The sequence below is a fragment of the Galeopterus variegatus genome, unplaced genomic scaffold (assembly GCF_000696425.1).
Source record: "Galeopterus variegatus unplaced genomic scaffold, G_variegatus-3.0.2 Scaffold855, whole genome shotgun sequence".
Classification (NCBI taxonomy): Eukaryota; Metazoa; Chordata; class Mammalia; order Dermoptera; family Cynocephalidae; genus Galeopterus; species Galeopterus variegatus.
The window spans coordinates 53436-62703 of NW_007726966.1; the positions used below are offsets into that span (position 1 = coordinate 53436).

Consider the following 9268-nt stretch of genomic DNA (forward strand, 5'->3'; position numbering starts at 1 on the left):
TCAGGTGGGCCTGAGTGGGCCTGTGGCTATGTCAGGAATTGCCCACAAGGGAGCCTGCACTCAACTGGGCAGAAGCTCAGTTGGTGTCCAGCGCTCATTGTAGTTTTGATTTCCATTTCCCTGATGACTAGGGATGTTGAGTTTGTTTTTTTTTTCATACACCCATTGGACATTTCTGTGTCTTCTTTTGAGAAGTTTTATTGAGGTCTTTTGCCCATTTTTAATAGTGTTATTTGTTTTCTTTCTATTGAGTACTAGCCAGAACAATTAGGCAAGAGAAGGAATTAAAAGGCATCCAAATTAGAAAAAAGGAAGTTAAATTGTCCCTGTTTGTAGGCAACTTGGTCTTATATGCAGAAATCCCTAAACACCCTATCAAAAAACTGTTAGAACTAATAAACAAATTCAGTAAAGATTCAGGATACAAAATCAACACACAAAGCATCAGTAGTGATTCTATATGCTAATAACAAGCTATTTAAAAAAAAACCAAAATTCCATTTGCAATGGAAATTTTTAATGTATAGGGATACTGTGGGAGCCAAGCAATGGGATACACAACCCATCCATTATTGAGAAATGTTGACACTAGGGACAGAGTTGGTGTGTAAAGATGAATTTAAGCATTAAAGAATAAAAAAAGCTGCATCAGGATTAATCCACATACTTCGAGGGTGAAAGGAGTGTTTTTGAGATTGATGAAGGCAGCAATCAATACTTGTGATAAAGAATTTTCCTAGCTTTTCTCCTCAGACATTTGCTATATGCTTCTTTTCACCAGAAGATAAATATAAACAACAAACTTTACCCTTTTATTGCCATAAGAAATGCCTTTCTCTCTGAATTTGGCATTGGGATCTTCACCAACACCCTCCTTCGTCTCTTCCATGTCCTTGCATTCCTTCTTGAGCACAGAACCAAGGCCACCAACCTCACCAACAACCACTTAGTCGTGCTGTTTTCTGTGGGTTTCATGGCCACAAATATTTGAGGATCTCAGGATTTGGGGGATGACATCAAATGTAAGGCAGTTCTGTACTTGTACAGGTTGATGCGGGGCCTCTCCATCTGCACCACCTGCCTGCTGAGTGTCCTCCAGGCCATCACCCTCAGCCCCAGGAGCTCCTGTTTGGCAAATTTCAAACATAAATGCTCACATCAAAACCCATGTGTCTTTCTCTTCCTGTGGGTCTTCAATATGTCCATTAGTAGTCACTTCATAATTTCCACTATTTCTACCCAAAATATGACCTGAGCCTATCTAAGGCTTGTCACTGAATTCTGCTCTCTTTGGCCCCTGAGTTACTTCCTTGAGTACATATTTTTCACACCAGTGACCTTCTGGGATGTCTCCTCTGTGGGGCTCATGGCCATCTGTAGTGGATACATGATGATTCTCTTGTAAAGGCATAAGAGGCAGGACCCAGCATCTCCACAGCACCCACCTTTCCCCAGAAGCATCTCCAGAAAATAGGGCCACTCAGATCATTCTTCTGCTCATGAGTTTCTTTGTGATCATGTAGCTTTTAAATTGTATTTTGTCCTACTCCTGAAGAATGTTATGATATAATGACCCATCTTGCCTGGATGTCCAGTTGCTTGCGGGCAGTGTCTATGCCACCATCAGTCCTTTGATGCTCATCAGTACTGAAAAATTAATGATCAAGTTCTTAAAATCCTTTCTGGAGAAGGACAGTAAAGGATTAATTATTTGTTGATGGATAACTGCTCTTCAGATGAACCAGTACACTGTATATAAAATGATTAATCATAGCTCACAGGATATATATGTCTACAAATGTGTACATTATGTATTTAACTTTGTATGAATAAATGCTTAAATACTGACTATATGCAAGGTCAGAGAAAATCTCTACACATCCCATAAAACAAAACGTTTACAGGATTTATTATCTAGGCATAATTGGATAACATCAACAAATAACAACAAAAAGAAAACAAGTAAAAATAATACATATACAAGGGTACTTCAAAAAGTTCATGGATATTTATTAGGAGTAGGTGAAACGGCAGACTAGAGGTGCACAGGGTACCTTACTGCCACAGAAAAAGACCAGAACAAGGAATAGACAGCTAAATAATGAGTAGAGCATTGGTGGGAGAGCATAGGAAGGTAGCAGAAGTCTGAGGTCTCTGTGGAGCACAAAAAATCCAGGAGGGTGGCATAGAGAGGAGAAAGAAGCACATGGCTTCAGCTGCCACACCTCCAACACCTGAATTGCACAGGAGGAGTTTTCCCTTGTGGCAAAAAGAATCTGCTCAGCCATGATCACTTCTTAGTGGTAATCTTCCTCTCTTGCTCATACCCTGACCTGCCACCACCACCTTGAAAGATAACGTTAAAAAGAATGAACTCCTGGAACTGAGGAGTGCTGCAGTGGCTGCAGCCCATCTACCTGCATGGCAGTCCATCCAACTCCTAGCCACTGCCACTGCTGATCACAGCCAGTACTGCCCAGCCCCAGAGTGCTGCGGCTGCTGCCATGCATCTCCCTGCACAGAAACCCACTCTGCTTCCCACTAACATCCAGCTTAGTTGCCACTAGCTCCACCTTGCCAAGATCCAGGTGTTCCTGTGTTTTACCAGGAAAGAAGAAAGAGATGATCAAGTGCAGCCCTGCACATCCAGTAGTGAGAACTACTTGTGGGACCCACAAGACTGCATTGGCCCAGGGAGGGACATGTGTACAGCCACCAAAAAGAGGTGAGTGAGTGCCACCCAATGACTCAGCTGCCCAACCCACAGGGAAAATTGCACTTCCCCCATGGTTGCATATCTGGTGGTGGAAATATTCGCACAGCCCACACAACTGCATTGACCCTGGGAGGGTCATGTGCAGAGCCAATGGTGAGACAGGAAACTCAGGATAGCCAAATAGAGTATGGAAGAAAATTCCCAGCCACCACCACCCTATCCCCCAACCAGAAGACAGAAGGAGCCAGGAAGAATGAGGAAAGAGAATTCCTCTGCTTGCAAATGAGGAAAGAGAAACCCCACCAATGGTCACCATTCAAGCTGAAGAGCTTCAGTACAACTCAGTGCACCTATCAAGGTCATGGAACACTAGCTAGAGTGCCAGCAAGTCCAACCAGAGCCACCCACCTCAGCCAAGGAGCAACAGGATACCCAAGCTCTTCTCCTAAGAATTCAAGATCAATTTCTGGTAATGGGTATGCCCCAGTATGATGGCCCTCACATCATGGGCATAAGGGGTGACAATTAGCTTTGTATTTCATGAATATTCTTAATAAAATAAAATAAAATAATAATAATAATAAATAAAAATAAAAAATATAAGAACTCGAGATCTCATCCACATCCTCAATGACTAAACATGATGTCACTCACTTCAGTAAGGAAACAGAGTGCCCCAGTGCCTAGGACATGAAGGCACTCACAGACAACTCTGATGTTGAGCACAACTGAAGTAACAACATGGAGAATACACTACTGCATCTAACCAGAACCAAAACTAGAATACCCTACCCAATGGTCAATATAAAAGACAGCTACAGGAGGGAGTCTCTCCTCAAAAGCCTCTCCAGAGTAATAGAAAAAGCAACTGCTCCACCAGATGACCAGACATCAATGCAGGGATACTAGAAATACAGAAAAAGAAGAAAATATGACACTACCAAAGGGATACAATAATTCTCTAGTACCAGACCCCAAATAGCAGGGAACCTTTTAAAAAATATATTATTTATTATAAACATATTATTATTACAGATTGTGGTTTTTCTTTATGCCCTTTACCCAACCTATCCCTCCCCAAACCTCCCCCCACTGCCTCTCTCCCATCTCTAATATTCTGAAAGTTCAAGGAATTGTCTTTCCTTTCTTTCTTTCTTTTTTCCTTTCTCTCTCTCTTTCTTCTTTCTTTCTTTCTTTCTTTCTTTCTTTCTTTCTTTCTTTCTTTCTTTCTTTCTTTCTTTCTTTCTTTCTTTCTTTCTTTCTTTCTTTCTTTCTTAGTCCTTCTTTCCTTCCTTCCTTCCTTCCTTCCTTCCTTCCTTCCTTCCTTCCTTCCTTCCTTCCTTCCTTCCTTCCTTCCTTCCTTCCTTCTTAGAACTTAGTTATAAGTGAGAACATCAAGTATTTCTCTTTCCTTGTCTGGCTTATTTCACTTAACGTAATTTTCTCCAGACTCATCCATGTTACTGCAAATGGCAGAATTTCATTCTTTTTCATGGGTGAGTAGTATTCCATTGCATATATATACCACATTTTCCTGATCCAGTCATTCATCGATGGACATTTAGGTTGGTTCCATATTTTGGCTATTGTAAATAGAGCTGCAATGAACATGGGAGTGCATGTATCATTTTGACATGATGATTTCTGCTCATTTGGGATATATGCCCAGTAATGGGATTGCTTGATCATATGGTAGTTCTATCTGTAATTGTGTCAGGAACCTTCATTAGCAGGAAACCTTTAAAATGACTGAAAAGGAATTCCAAGCAACAATCTTAAGGCAATTCAATGTGATACAAGAAGACTCACATAGATGACACAACAAAATGAGAAAAACAATCCAGAATATAAAGGAAGAAATTTACAAAGAGATAGATAACTTAAAAAAGAATATAGCCGAACTCCTGGAACTGAAAGATTCATTAAGGAAATTAAAAATATAACCAGGAGCTTAAGCAACAGGCTAAAGCAAGCAGAAAAAAGAATTTCTGATCTCAAAGACAGGCTTTTTGAAATAATTCAGGTGGATCAAAAAAAAAAAAGGTAAAAAAAGAATTTTAAAAAATGAAGAAAATCTATGAGAGCTATCAGACAACTTTAAGCTACAAGCTTCCAAATAATGAATGTTCCAGAAGGGGAGAAGAAAGGAAAAGGCATTGAAAACCTATTCAATAAAATAATATTGGAAAACTTTTCAGGTATTGGGAGTGATACAGACTTCCAGATACAGGAGGCTCAAAGATCACCAAACAGATTCAATCCAAAAAGAGCTTCCCTGAGACACATTATACACAAACTGTCAAAAGTCAAAGACAGAGAGAATCCTAAAAACAGCAAGAGAAAAGTGTAGTCCCCATCAGACTAACAGCAGATTTCTCAGCAGAACCTTTCAGGCCAGAAGAGAATGTGATGATACATTCAAAATACTAAAAGAAAAGAACTGCCAGCCAAGAATACCATACTGAGAAAAACTGTTCTTCAGAAATGAAGGGGAAATAGTGTATTTCCAAGACAAACAAAAACCATGGGGTTCACCACCACAGGAACAGCCCTACAAGAAATCCTCATTAGAGACTATATAAACAACTATATGCCAACAAATTTGAAAATCTTGAGGAAATGGATCAGTTTCTGGACACATACAAACCACCAAGACTAAACCAAACAGAAATACAAAATATGAACAGGCCATAATGAGCAATGAGATTGAAGCAGTAATTAGCAATCTTTCAACAAAGAAAAGCCCAGGACTGGAAGGCTTCACTGCTGAATTCTGCCAAACCTTTAAAGAATAACTAATATCAATCCATTTCAAACTATTCAAAACACAGGTCATTCAACCAAACTCATTCTATGAGTCCAGCATCATCCTGATACTAAAATCAGACAAAGACACAAAAACAACAAAAAGAAAACTACAGGCCAATATCCTTTATGAACATAGATGCAAAAATCTCGAGTATATATTAGGAAACAAAATTCAACAGCACATCAAAAAAACAATGAACCATGATCAAGTGGGATTCATCCCAGGGATGAAAGAATGTTTTAACACAAAGATCAATAAATGTGATACACCACATTAGCAAATTCAAGAACAAAAACCATATGATCATCTCAATGATGCAGAAAAAGAATTCGACAAAATTCAACATCCATTCAGGATGAAGACCCTCAATAAATTAGGTATAGAAAGAAAGTCCATATATGACAAACCCACCACCAACATCACCCTGAATGGGGAAAAGTTGAATGTTTTTCCCTTAAGAACAGGAACAAGACAAGTATGCCCACTTTTACCACTCCTATTTAACATAGTATTGGAAGTACTAGCCAGAGCAATCAGGCAAGAGAAAGAAACAAAGGGCATCCAGATTGGAAAAAATGAAAGCAAATTATCCCTGTTTGCAGAGGACATGATTCTATACATAGAAAAACCTAAAGACTCTACCAAAAATCTCGTAGAGCTGATAAATGAACTCAGTAAAGTTGCAGGATACAAAATCAATACACAAAAATAAGTAGCATTCTTATACTCCAACAACAATCTACCAAAAAAAGAAACCAAGAGAGCAAGCCCATTTACAATAGCTACCAAAAAATTTATATACCTAGGAATTAATTTAACCAAGGAAGTGAAAGACCTCTACAATGAGAACTACAAAACACTGATGATAGAAAACAAAAGAAGACACCAAAAGATGGTAAGACATTCTGTGTTCATGGATTGGAATAAATATTGTTGTGAAAATGTCCATACTATCCAAAGCAATCTACAGATTCAGTGCCTTCCCCATCAAAGTACCAATGACATTCTTCACAGAAATAGAAAAAACAATCCTAACATTCATTTGGAACAACAAAACACCCTAAATAGCCAAGGCTAATAGAATTAAAAGATAATACGAATCTTTCCATGAACTTTTTGAAGTACCCTCATACTTGCAAACTATATAAACCCTTATGAAAAACCTATAGATTATATATAAACTCAAAAATAAAGTAAGCAAAGAGAGGCACAATAGAACATAAATTCAAATCTTTCCTACTACATGTGACCTTTGGAAACCAGAAGGTTAAAAAATCTAACCATTGGGCCGGCCTGGTGGCGCACTGCTACAGTGCGCCGCTTGGGAGCGCAGCGGCGCTCCTGCCGCTGGAAACCAGAAGGTTAAAAAATCTAACCATTGGGCCGGCCCGGTGGCGCACTCGCTTGGGAGCGCAGCGGCGCTCCTGCCGAGGGTTCGGATCCCACATACAGACCGGTTCCTGCTCACTGGCTGAGCGAGGTGCGGGTGCAACACCGAGGGTTGCGATCCCATTGCCGGTCCCGGTCCGGTACGGGCGCGACACTGAGGGTTGCGATCCGTTGCCGGTCACGAAAAAAGACAAAAAGGAAAAAAAAAAATCTAACCATTGAATAATCCCCTTATATTATGACAATTGTGGTGTTCAAATTGTGGTGTTCAGTTTTAATACTGTTATCAAATCCTTAAAAATATTATTGTTATAACACAATACTAGAAACAACACAGAATACAAGCATCACAAAGTCATGATTTCTCACAAAACGAGCTTTTTTTCTGTAATACATTATCTTTGTGATTGAGTCTGAGGACCTTGTTTCTCACATATATAATGTGGATATTGTTGCTCTGGGAGATACCACAGAGTGGTCAGTCTGAAAATCTCCTGCTCTAAAGTCTGGATTAATTAAGACAAATGCCCCTGTAAATACCTAGTAATGTTTACCAAGTAAATCTAATCCCAGAATTCAAATATAAAGAATAATTTAAGACCAGATTAATCTGCAAAGTGGAAAGCCTGGGCTGCCCTTGAGGCATTTAGTGATAACCCAGATAATTGATATTTACCTGGTCTGCCAGGGCAGGGCACAAGCCTTAGGTCCACAGCAGGTGGGAAGTTGGAATTGAGAGGCAACACTAAGTAGGACATTTAAGGAAAGTGTAGAGTAGATAAAATGTGGCAAGTGGCAAAGGAGACATTGGAAACCAGTCCTTCCCTACCTTGGATCTGGTTGTGACAAAGGCTTCCCTTCATATTAGTTTGGACTTCAAATTTAACAAATGCGTGTGATTCAGAATATCTCATCTCAACTTGTTAGTCCTCAAGAGCAGGGAAGAGGCAAATAATAATTCATTCTCAAAAAATTTCCAAGTGTAAAATATATCAGTGCAAAACGTAAATTTTCAGAACATTCAAAAATCTAATTTCTGTAGAAATGAAAGAAGAAAGAACTAGGTCTCTAACAATCCATATACTGAAATAGCCATTTATGCAATATAAGCATGACAAATATTCAGAAGTAAATATGTGACTTAAAACATAAGCAAAAATTAAACAGCTATAAAAATAACTGTATACATAGTTCTAGAAAATTCTATAAATTCTAGAAATGAAATGAAAATTTTAAAAACTTAAATTAAAACTCAGTGGAAGAGCTCTAGTTCTGCTATGGTGGAACACGTTCCTCTTGCTAATTATAGCTAGAATCTTTGGACAACATGTAAAAGACAATGACCTGAGGACTTTGAAAAGTAAACAAAAGTAGACATTACAGAAGGAGAAGAAATATTCTGATGCATCCTATATGGGGCTTAGTTTCCAATTTCTCTTCTTTCATGGCTTTTTTCCCTCTCTCGTGAACTGCTCTGGCAGTGGTAACAAATCTCATGTCTTTCTGGCCAGAGAAAATAGGAGAAGCAGCCTTTGAGAACCAGATAGTATGGGAAGGAATCCCAGAGTGGAGACCATCAGAGAAGGGGAGTCCACAATTCTGAGTTTGTCCCTGCAAAAGTCTCAGCCTAACCCCTGAGCACATGTGAGGGAGACCTAAATCAACATAGCTGAGATGTAAATACACACAGAAGATGAAACAGGTACACAGACTGAACCATATGAGGTTGATTATCTTCTAAGACAAAAAACTATCTCAAGAGTTGTATAACAGGGCTCAGAACAGAACAGAACAAAGTCTAAACACAATTCAAAATTATTGAATATATGAAGAAACAGGAATATATGATCAATTTTAAGAGGGAAACACAATTGACAAATGCCCCACCTATACCATACAGATGTTAAAAATATCAGACTTTTTATATCCCATGTCAGCATTCAAAAATGAATTTTAAAAAAGCAAAATAAGTGACATTTACTATTTCAGCACAAGATTTTGGGAGAAGGGAAAAGATTTGATCTTGTAAATTTGTGCTTTTTTTCTCCCCACCTAAGGAAATATTACTGAATTGTAAAATAGTTTGAAGACTCCAAGTTTGCTTATACCCCCACATCTCAGCATCTCTGAATCATAATATAACATATAATCAATGAAATGCCATAGTTCAATTGAAAATTTTAAATAAAAGTTTTAGTGGTACATAAACAATGGTGTGTTTTACAACTGATACCAATTTTGATTTGATAAAATGAGGTACATGACCCTCATAAAAATGTGTCCCTCCTAATTTGTTAGTTTAAATAACAGAAGATATTAAGAGCATAGGGACTGTGAATAATACCCTATTAAGT

The 9268-nt window shown here is 38.6% G+C and overlaps 1 pseudogene; it reads left to right on the forward strand.

Moving 5' to 3' along the window:
• Nucleotides 1–1718, forward strand: part of LOC103590678 — a 40496-nt pseudogene extending 38778 nt beyond the window's left edge.
• The last annotated feature ends 7550 nt before the right edge of the window (nucleotides 1719–9268 follow it).